This window comes from Nipponia nippon, unplaced genomic scaffold, assembly GCF_047370975.1.
Source record: "Nipponia nippon isolate SJK-2023a ecotype South Korea unplaced genomic scaffold, ASM4737097v1 scaffold_1, whole genome shotgun sequence".
NCBI lineage: Eukaryota > Metazoa > Chordata > Aves > Pelecaniformes > Threskiornithidae > Nipponia > Nipponia nippon.
The window spans coordinates 92249093-92261238 of NW_028262290.1; positions in this window are offsets into that span (position 1 = coordinate 92249093).

A 12146-nucleotide genomic window follows, 5' to 3' on the forward strand; every position below is an offset into this window, starting at 1 on the left:
TCAGTAGCCCCGGAGAGATTGTGCCTTGCTGATGCAAAGTGTCTGGAAAGCATCTCCAGGACAATCACTCCAACGATGCCGTCTCACCTATAAAACAGGTTAGCCACAACCTGCGAGCTGGGCCAGCTGAGGTGGCAGAGCCACCACCGGCGTCACCCCTGGGAAAGGTCTGTGGGCTGCACGTGTAGGCCAACCTCACTGTTTGCCCCTTCTCACCACTGCTGGGAAGCTGTAATGTAGGGACTGGGTATAGGGCTTGCAGAGAGAGGGAACAGAGGGCAGGCGTGAGGGAAGGGACTCAGATTTGGCTGAGAGTGAGGTGGAGAGAGAAAGAGAAAAAGCCTGAAGCAAAGGAGATGAGAAATGAGAAAAGGAGGACAAGAATAGCATCCTTGTTCCTCGCTGCAGCCATGTTTGGCAGCTCTCCTCCCACCGGATATGTGCTCTGTTTTTTCACCTTGAGAATGTGGTCATCCTGTAAATAAACTATTTTTATTTTTAAACATAAAAAGCATCTATACCTATGACATGCCTGTATGTATTTGCCTTAGCAAAACCATGAACAGCTCTAAATGTTATGATATCATGGCCTTCCTTGATAGACATGTGTATATGAGTCAGCCAAAGCAGGCTTTTTGGCAGTTTTGTATTACAACTGAAAGCAGTACAAGCTCTGAGGACCAGCTTCGGTATTGCTTTATGTCATGAATCACCTCCTGCCTTGCATCTGAATTACCTTGCTGCAGAGGCGAAGGCTGCTTCAGGCATGTCAGGGAATAGGCTGAGGTAGGGGCAGAGCAGAGTTAAGCAAAAAGGCATGCAAGTGGCTGTGGGCACAAAGACTCTGCCCCCCCTGGGCTGGAGGGAGTACAGGTGGAAAACGTTGGCCTGACCAAATAAAAAACACAGGAGTCGGTGCAAGGGCAGAAACTGGCTCCTCACTTCAAAAACCTGCTTGCCTTTGCCCTGCTGTTCCTCCTGCACCTCCACTCCGAGCAGCCGAGTTGAGTTCAAACCAGCCCTCTTCTCCAAACTGGGTGACTCGAGATATTCTGGATCCCAAAGGCCCTGGGAGTGATGGGTGACAAACAACCTTCAATTTTAGGCAACAGGCTTCTAACCCAAGAGATAGTTTATCTTGCTGAAGTGGCACACGGTTCCCATTGCAAAGGCGTCTTGGGTTTCCCAGGTGAAAGCTGAGGTTCGCCTTGAGAGACGACAAGCAGTGTCCCGCTCCGACCACCCCACTGTGCTGCTGCTCGTGCTGTTGATGGTTGTTGCTGTGGCTCTAAATCCTAATGGGGATCTTTCGCATCTGAGTCTTTCTATGGCTGGGAGGCAGTTTCTGAGTACTGGCTGTCCAAAGGCTACAGATGAGCATTTTTACAGCCTCAAACTAAACACCGTGTCTTTCCTATGAGGAGAGTTGCCACCACTGAAGTCCACGATCTACTGGCTGCTGACATTTACATGAGAATTTATGGCTGTAATAAATTATGCTTCATATTTTCCTTATTTGGAATAATTTTGGAGTATCTTTTCCCCACTTTTTTATGGCAATGTAATAGACTACATTTTAAAGGACCAGGAAGATGTTAATGTTACCTTTACTGCATAAAGAGCCTGGATACAAAGCTTTCCAAGAAAGGAGTTTTTGGACAATGCAATGTTATTTATTTACTTAAGCCATTTTATAATTCTCTGGCAGTCTAGTCCAATGGTGACGTCCCAGGGAACTTTGATTTTTTTTATTTTTTTTAGTTTCTGTGCACAGGATGTACTTATTTCACTGATAAGACAAAAACAAGGCTTTTCTGAGGGAGCAAATCTATATTCTTTCTCAGTGACTTTATCTCTGCAGGCAGATTACAGGTATAAGGGAAACAGGAATATTGAGGTAGTTAGGACAGCTAAAGCTCATCTTTGAAGGAATCTGCAAATATTACCCATGTGTGAGCTAAATGCATTTTCATCTGGTAGCTAAAAATGCTTTTGATGGGAGATACCATATATTGAGATCCCTATGGGACCTGTGCAGAGGAACCATGTGAACTTCAGTAAGGATCTGATATGCTTGTAGTAACCATTTTAGCTACCTAGAAATATCTTAGAGAGAGGAAAGTAAAAGACTTGAGGGGATAAACAGCAAATCACCTGTCCAGGATAAATGAAGGATCATTTTCATCCCCATGTAGATTTCTCTTTTTTCCTCATCCCTTACTGCCTTTCCATTTCGTGCATTTCTGCATTTCCTTTTCTGAATTGAGCTTCCAGGGAAAGGTGATGACTTCTCCCCTCCTATAGCGTACCAAATAGGAAGGTCTTCCCATCCCACAGGTCAGCCAGCTTAGCTTCCCTCTTTCGTTCAGAAAGGCCTTCCCAGCACCATCGTTTTATTCACCCCTTTCAGCCTCCTTGGCTTCCCTCTGCCCTAGCCTGCCCTTCTCCTAACACTTTCCTTTCTTTGGATTTCCCACCCTCTTTTCTCATCAGAGTGACCCCAAATGCCTCTCTTTTGTTCTTTTTTTATCTCCTTTTTATACAGCTGAATTCATACTTGTTTCCCAGCCCTGACCCCATATGTGTTTCCCCATCCTATAGGTCAAAAGCCTTTCTTTGTAGGCTCGCTTTTTGTAAAGCCAGCCTCCTCCTCTAGTCACCTCTTTGGGCTTTCCTGCTTTCCAGACACATTATCGGTGACACATCCCCTAGGTGTCACCTCACAGGAGCAAGTGGATGTCATGCTTTACAGGTCCCCAGGCAATTTTGAGTCTGTAGGCTGTAGAACCACAAGTGAAAAAGGGAAAGCCCTGTCAGCTGTGATGGGCTTGGTCACATTGGCATGCCACAGCACCGAACTATGAGAAGAGCCTGTATCCATTCGCCCATGTCAGCATGACGCCTCCATGGCCAATGTGTCTGCTGCCCTCTGCAAGCCTCTGCAGCCTCTCCACGGGTGCCCCTGCCCTGCACTCTCCATCCTTTCAGACTGGGACCCCCCTCTTTCAGACTAGATTCCTGGCTTCAAACCCCCATGTCTCCCATGACTCATTTTACCGGGCTGGTTTGACTTGGATCTCAGCTGGAAGTCCCCCCTCTCTGGAGCTCTGTAACCAGACAATGCATCCAGCAATGCAGTTTGGCCTTTTCAAAACAAAGTAGGGTTTAAGAATCAACAGGAACACATTGCTGCGATAACTGGGTTACAATAACAAAAGAAGGCCCGCACGCGTGAATATGACTTAAACCTTGTTCTTCCTTCACAAATTTTGGGCATGTTCCACATAGCCCTGGCACCTCGGCGCTTGGGCTGGGAGAGGCAGGACACCGCTTTCTGTCCTTCTGTCGGAAATGGTGTTAGACGGGAGGGTCTGTCAGCTCCGGGTCCGGATAGGGCTGGTGACACACCAGCTCGCTCACCAAACAGGCCAGCGCCAGGAGGACCAGCTGCTTCCCGGTCCCCTGGGCGTTGCTCACCATTTCTGGGGGCATCTTACAACCACCCTTATTTCATTTCCTGCACGCTTCCTCCTACCCGCCTCCTTTGTTTTGCTCTGTATAGAGAATAACAGCAAGGAAAGGCGCAGCAACAGGTCTCATACCAAATATTTTTTGTATTTTCTATGGGGTCTTCATATTTGCTGGTTTCCTTTCTCATTCTCATCTCTTCGTACTGGGGTCTCCATATCACTGTTAGCACCTATTATTAACAGGTGTATTTAGTAACAAAATACTGATATTTGCAAGTATATAGTGTTCCCAGTGCATTGGACAAGGTGATTTTACAAACAAAATTGTTATTGATAACAACAGCTTATCATCTTTATTATACAGTATCTGATCAGACTGTGAACTTCTCAAAACTTCTGTAGTAAGTTTTTCTTTTAGTTATGCTAACTCTCCCCAAGTAATCAACCAAAACTAATAAAGCTTTTGCTTGTTTGCACCAGTATAATGAAGATGAGAAGTTTATTCATGGGCTTGAAATGCATTGCATACACTCTGGGCACTAATCTTCCAATTGCATCTAAATATTTCCAACCTGATTTCCGTAAAAAAGGAAATAATTACCTGAACTCCAGCATCCACCATCTTTCTATTAAAGGCCTCTGAAAAGGCCTTGGTTAAGTGTTTGTTAAAGAAAATAAGGCTGTCACATGACAAGATATGAGTCAAAAGCTGGCTACAAGAATAAATGGCATTTTTTTGTCCCTGAAAAAAGGTTGGCAGAGAAGTGCCAAGGCCTGGTATTGCTTAAGACAGCTAATGGCAGCCTGGAAAGAGGAATGGGAGTAAGGAGGTGAAATGTCTAAATACCGGTGAAGTTATTTATATTAGTCAAAGCCTGGTACTTCAGTGGAGGAGGCATGTCCGTCGGACATAGCCAAAGCAGGCAAAGGACGAATATGATGGCAGATAGGGTTAAATTGGTGGCACATGCAAAATCGAATGTACTGGAGGGGAAAACAAAGTGTTCTTGTGACTGGAAGCATTTGAAACTAGGTCTGGAAAAAGACTTGGGGCATAGTGAAGGCAGCTTAATAGAAACTTCTGCTCCCTGTGCAGCTCTGAGCTGCACATGGAGAGCGATGGGGACTATACAACATCACGCTAGAAGCCCGCAGTGCAGTCTTGTCTATTGTTGTTCAGGACCTGGCATTTTGGCCACAATTCACCTCATCTAGCTACAGAGCAGTCATCTTCACCTGGGCCCGTCACTTGAACTCTTTTACAGCCAATGGAGAGAAATGTGCATGCTGAGGTTAAGATCCATGTTCTCCTAAAGCAGAGGTCTCCAAGAGGCCAGATCACTCTTCCTCTGATGCCTATTTTGACTACTTTTTCTGTAGAAGGAGTTTTAACAACCAGCTTTGATGTCTATGCTATAGAAAACTGCAGTCTACTGCCTAAGCAGATTTTACTTCTGGTGAGGTGGGGGATTAGAAGAATCACAATAAGATGGTAGGGGCCAGAATGTCTGAAGATGGTGGTTAGCTGCCTCAGGAAAGAGACAAGAGCAGACGTGGTAAAACCACTTAAAAATTAATAAAAACCTGGTTAAGATGAATCAGGAGCTTCTGTCTTGGCATTAAAGTTAGAAGACACACAGACAAAATGGACAGAAAGAAGCCAGTCTTTTAAATACCACCTAAACAGCCTCTGGTATCCCCCAGCACAGGATGCCAGAGAGGCCAAGAGTTAAGCTCAAAACGGAGGGCAATCTTCACCCTCAGAATAGTCCGTGAGGATGCAGATTATCTCATACTTGCCTGCCGCAAAATCTCTTGCATCTTCTGAAGCATCTGGTGCTGGTGAAATGGGATGAACAGGTTGAAATAATACCTTAAATGGGTGCAGCATTCACCCACGGGCTTGGAAAAGAAATTCATGCTGAATTTGGTATGCAAGAGATGAATGTATTATCATCTCCACAGAGCAGCCTATGCAGAACATATGCTATAAGTGGGGGCTTTCCCAGTTGTACGGGGTCCTCTGTCTGCTCTCCCTGTGCTCAAGTTCCTCCTGAAATGCTGAGCATGGGACTTTGTTAGCTGCATGTTTCTTCTTCTGTTTTTACTTTACTCTGCATTCAAAGGACTAAATAGTGAGAAAGGGCTCTGGCTGTTTCAAACAGCATCCAGGAAATGAACAAGCTGAACAGTGTCTTTGCCAGCACATGGATCTTTTTGGCTAATCTAAAGGTTGTCTGGACTACGGATTTGCCTCATTTTTAGCCATTAGTAGCCAACCATCAAAAGCTTTCCCATACAGAAGGAGAGCCATGATTTGCTGTGGTGCCTGCTCCTGACTAATAAATATGTCCTGAGATGCCCCTGGATGGGATGGCCTGTTTCATATGAGCATCTGTTTTCTGTTTTTCACCCTTGCAGTGTGGTTCCTGCCTGGGAACCCTGGGGGCACTTAGATCCAGAACCAACTATGGGCAGGTGGAAACTGCTCAGATGTCTTACACCCTTCTGTACTGCTCTTAGAGCTGTCTCTGGGAAGGCAGCCAGCCCCCAGGTGATGGGCAGTGGTGGCTGAAAAGGAAGACAGGGCACTCCTGGGACAGACAAATGTCAGCTGCTTACTGCAGATGCTTTTCCACTCAATGAGAGCATGGCCTTTTGGTCACATTTCCCTCTGAGGCTGAAGGATGGGGCCAAGAAGAAGCTAATCAAATACAGTATTGGCTGGCAGAACTTGGCCATCTCTGCTGGGCTAAATACCAGGTTTGTTCTTTTTTTCCTCTTCCCTATGTCTCCTGTGGGCCTGATCTGCTGAGTTGCTATGAGTCTGCCCTCATCTGTTCTCTGTCTTCTCCTTTGACCTCTTCCATCAGCAACTGAGTTGGAAAGTTCCTGGTATTTCTTTCAGGGAGTGGGAACTTAGGAGGAGAGAATCAACCTGCTAGAGTAAAAGAGAAAGTTTCAGGAATCCTAGTTCTTCTCTTTGGATTTGGGAAAAGAGCACATGTGGATGTCTTTTACTGAGGGATGCCTTTAAACCCTGGTCCTATAGTAGGGCTGCAGTGCAAGCAATTCATCTGTAACAATAAGGAGGAAATCAGTGGGAAAGCGTAAAGGAAATGTCCAGTGCTTGCAGAGATCTGCATATCTGGTGTTATAATATTAGAACAGAAACAGCGATGTATGAATCATTCACAGCCATTCCTTGCCCTCATGATTTTGGTAACAAAGGCCATTGAAGTAGAACAGGAGCAAGGCTTGTGTCCTGGGATTGAAAGAAAACTCTCTTGGCAGAGGGAGAAATCTTCTGGGGTAATCAACAGGCATGGAAAGGTGAGAGAGGACAGCCAAAGAAGGTTGAAAATATCAGAGGTCAAAGGCTAAAGCATGCTGAGGGAATACCACTCTGCACTCTGTTGGCCAGATTAGGCTCTTGCTGCTGTCATCACCTTCCTGGATATTCACTGCTGTTACCGTCACAGCCACTGACATCAGGCATCACTGCTGCAGCTGAGCTCTACCTTTGTCCACTTTGTGCTCTTGCTGAGGGCAAGCACAAAGCTGTGGTCCTTTCCTCTCTTGGGTGAAAGATTAGGCTTCGCTGGCTGGAGGCTGCAGTGACGTGCAGCGTGCCAGCTGCACTTCCCGCGGTGTCTGCGCGGCTGGGCATTTGCCATCCTTGGAGGAGCCCGCAATTGGGAGTGGCCAGGGACAAAGTAGTCTCCTGAAATCCAGGCTGTTGGTTGATTTTCATAGAAGAAATAATGCTTTTAGAAAGAAAAGATATTTGAAAAACCACTAGCTCTGCACATCTCTCTATACTGCCTGCTGCTGGGAGCTTGAACAAGGCTGGGCTGCTTCAGACACGCGTATGCCTCAGATAGGTTTCCCTAAACAGCTCCTACTGCTTTCTTGACAGACCCTCTGAGCCTGCTGAGTAACTTGGCCGAGTCCTGGGCCCTGGCTCTGCTTGTTCAGACTACTTTGGACACTTTCAACAGGGAGTCAAGCCAGATTCCTCCTACCCCCTGCTCCTCTGCTGTCCGGGGACAAGCCTCTGTTTGTTTACTGGAGGTTGCTTATCTTGAGCTATTGCTTTTTTCCTGTGTGCTTCTCCTTGCTGCCTCACACTAAACGAAACCAATACATTGATGTATTCAAGTGTCCCAGTTCCCAGATCAGCAAGGGAGTATTTGTGAATCATTGCAGCGCAGCTGTGTTTCTGCCCCAGAAGGGATACAAGGGGTGCACTGCAACGAGGGGAACTTTTCATGTGTGAAAGCAGGATTTAGTGCATGAGGCGTGGAACTTGATGTCTGTTTTTAAGGGACCTAATTCTGCCTTTCATAGTTACGCAGTGAAGCTTCCCATGACGGCTGCAGAAGATACCCCTGTTCTGGCACCGCTTTTATCAATGATTACCCTGACTTGATAACATGCACATCGCTCCCCAGTATCTGCACCCTCTCTATTATGGCTCTGCCTTTTAAGGCACCGGGGATCAAAGTGCACTTCCTCCAGTGCTCTTCAGCACTGACAAGGTCCTTGTGCTCTCTAGTGAACAACTTTGCTCTCCCTTCATCAATGGCCAAGCAACCATCTAGCCTTACCAACGCTAAGAGACCATGTGCCAAAGGAGACGTGGCAGAGGCTGGAAACATTTCTGTGTTTCAGCAATTTTAATGTTGAAAGCATTTTATTCCTTTTTTAAAAGAGTGAATCATGCTGCTGACTCTAATCTTCGCTGCATCTTCCCCCTCCCGTTTGTTCATATTCTCTCCACCACAAAGGATGAGAGGCACTGTCCCGTAACCAAATAGCTGTCTCTAAGCCACCAGCAAATGCTCTGCAAGCCACCAGCAGTCAACAAATGTCTGGCAGGGAAACCTCCAGATGAAAAAAAAAACCATGAATGCAAGAAGGCCCAAGGCCTGATTTTAAAGCCTTGATTCCACAAGTAAAATTGTCCAGGAGCTCCCAGAATGAACATGATTTAGATCCAGTTTCTAACATGCAGCTATCTCACAGGGAAAAGCTGCAGCCCTTTAACATAAGGATTGCCTCATCACAGACACTGCCCTGTTTAGTTTCAATCAGCTTTGGGGAGCTGATACCCCTTTAGAGTTAGTCATATTGGCGAAGCTTGCAGCCGTACATGTATAAACGAGGGATTACAGTGATGGAGTGTCCATAAACACCGGTTATGTAGTTTGAACTAAATCACACCTTTCGTCATATCAGAAAACTGTTGTGCATGAGACCCCATCTCAGAGCGTAATTTTAAACTAGTTTGAACTGATACAAAAATAAAACTGAAAGATTTTTCATCAAGTAAAATGTGTTTGGTATATGTTAATCAGGACAGATATAAACCAATCCAAAGAGGATCTCTGAAAATGAGATAAGATTGTGTACATAAAGGATTTCAGTAGCTCAGCTAAATCAGTTATAAAACTTCTAATTTAAACTAATGCTACCTATATTTGGACAGTGAGAATTAATGGGCTGCAACTGTACTGCAAGGAAAATGTTACCAGTGGGGATCTAGTCCAGGAAATCTGTCCTTTATCAGTTCCTCAAAAGCAGCTCAGTCTCTTTGAATTGCCCCAAAACCACCAAATTACCTGTGAGCCCAATGGTTCTTCGCACAACGGCGCAAATTCATTTTGCAATGGTTAAAATAATCGACGTAATGCAGTTAGTGTTTCTCCATAATCTCCTAAGTAAATCTAAATCCACTGTTAAAATACCTCTAATTCCAGCTGCAGTTTAGTAGTGGTGTCCCAACAAATTTTAAAACCTCCTCCTCCTGGCATATTTCTTTTTAGAAATGACCAATGGAGAAGCCAATAGATTTCTATAAATCACTGTTGGATGGAAAAGAGGCTTGAAGTTGTTTAATATTACAGATGTTTTGGAGCTCTATTCAGTAGTTGGCAAGTCACACGAAGCTGCTCTGAATTCTTTATAATCTAGACACAAAGATCATTGAACTCTGAGAGAACCTCTGGGCTTTTATTCAAAAATATGTTGGCTTCTATTTACCTCTTTCTTCATTTGTATCTATCAAATGGCTCAATATATAAATAAAGCCCGGGTGTTCTTATTAGCTAAGGCAGTATTTCATGCAGATTAATGCCAGCAGATTTTGTAAAATACATCTCTATTCAAAGCTAGGGTATGTTTTGAATTAATTTTCTTCCTGCATATGAATCAGGTATATTCTACTCCAGTTTTTACACAGGGCTCAGCTGCAGCATATAGGGGGAACCTGTAGTGTTTAATTCTGGTCCCATCATGCTTCTTCAGCAAAGCACTTTTAACCCTAAGCGTCTGCGTAAACCCATTGACTTTAATGGAAGTACTCACATGCTCAGGTGTATTAAAATTATAATTGAAAACAGCACCTTGCTTTCTCAGGGCTTAAGTGACATACCTAGCATTTTATTGAACAGGCTTATTTAAATATTACCTCATGCATATGTTATGAGCAAATCTTTCTAGTTCAATAAAATCGGGCTTATTGTTACTGAGTAAAAAAAAAACAACCTTTACTTTTCTTTGCCTCCAAAGCAGGCTAAAACTCACACTAAACTGAAAATATTGTGTTGGCTAAAAGTACTTTGCCAGCTGAGCCAAAACACAGCAAGATATTAATCTGATGTTGTTCTTAATGGAATAATGGGCAAGGGGATTTAATGAGATTAATAAACTGACTGTTTTAAAGAATGCTTTGGTCAACTACCAGCTAGAAATTCAACATCCCACATAAGATATCTCTGCATGTGGCTAATTTTGCCAGTGTTAAATTTATTGTTCAAACGATCCCAACTTTGGAGTGGTTGAGTGGGTTTTTTTCGGTGTAACATAAACACTCTCACAAGCAAAATCCCTCCACTGAGGCAGTAAGACTGTGACAAAACCAGAGAATGGAGAAAATATATATATAAGATTGTAGCGGATCACACGCAAACTGTTTGAGGCGCTCCAGCGTGATTTCATTCCCGTCCTGCGGAAACTCTGCCTAGTGTGCTCTAATAATGGAAATGTTTGGATTAGTCTACGTTCAATCCATTTGCCTCAGCGCCTCACCAAATGCGAGCTACGCTATCAGTCTAGATGACTAACTATTTGTAATTTAGTTGTAGCTTTCTTGTAGCTGCGGTGGTCTGAGGTCATTAGTGAGGCGAGGTTTGCGGGAGATGCATTACTAATGCATTAGACCAACTGATCTCGTTGGGAAAGCTCATGCAGCTTTTTGGATACATGAGCTTCTTCATGAGGATAGACCAGAAGTGTACTTAGAAGCTATCTGCTCTCATCCTCCTTTGTGCTCACCTGTAAGGACAAGAGCGGTTGAAGCCCTAGGCTGGAAATCAGCGATGACCATATTTTCAGACTCAGTGGAGGTGTGTGGCTGTTGTTGGGTGCTGCTTGGACTATAGCACTGCTAAAGGAAAAAAAGGTATCACTTAGGCATCCTGCAATCCACACATAGAGGACAAAGCGGTCAGGGACATGTTAGCAGGCAAGGAATGAAAAGATAACAAATGATAAAGAGACTAGCCTATTGTCACAGAAAAGAGCAATAACTAAGAAAGCTGCAGAGACACAGACCTTCCCGTGATTTACACCAGCTGATGCTCATTCTAGCATAGCAGCTACAGGTTTCCCTCCCTGGTGACTAGCAAATACATGCTCAGCTTCGGCTCTGCCCTCCTGAGCTCTTTCACAACGCTCAGACTAAATACACACATCTAGATTTCTCCTTTTGTTGTAACACCAGAAATTTCAGCTTTCTCTGATGCTGTAGGTCTCCAGGAGTCTCGGAGATGGATACTGCATCACTACTGCTATGACTAGAAGTCTCAATGTACTGGATTTCTAACAAATAATTTCTTTTTCCAAAATATGAAGTGTTTGGGCATGTTCAATGGCTGTTAACAAACGTAAAAAGATGCAAAGAATTTTTAACCGTATGGCTAAAACATAAACACCTTGCCCTCGCAGTGGCATAGCTCTTGGTCTTGACTCCCACTGGCTCTGCGGCCACCCGAGTTCTTTAGACTAAACAAGAGCTGAACTCCTAGGGTAGAAGGTACCGTAATAAAATCAAATATCAAAACAAAATCAGGTTAAATTAACTTAAAAATCTGGCCACTTTTTTCCTCCCCGCCGTTTGCTGGTCACCCTTCAATTCGGAAGAAAGAGGCCGGGTTCATTTTGCTGACAGCACCCAGAAACATACCGATGTCTAAAGAGTACTGCTTGTGAAACGTCCTTTGTTTGGGAAGCTTTAACGGGGGGGGGGAAAGGGAACCTCGGTCTGTTAAAGGCGAATAGTCTTACATCGTTCCGGGAGAAGACAGAAGCCCAAAACTGAAGGATGCCCTAGCAAATCCTTCCCCTTTCTGAGGAGAACAGCCAGCGTGAGCCTTACGGGGCGATAACGGCGTTCGGAAGCGGGGAATGAAAATTAGAAGCGGCCGCGCCACACGGCAGGGCCACTGCCCGCGGCGGGGCGGCGGGGAGCGGGCGGGTTGCGGGGGGGGAGCGGGCGGGTTGCGGCGGGGGAGCGGGCGGGTTGCGGGGGGGGAGCGGGAGGGTTGCGGCGGAGAGCGGGAGGGTTGCGGGGGGGGAGCGGGCGGGTTGCGGGAGGGAGCGGGCGGGTTGCGG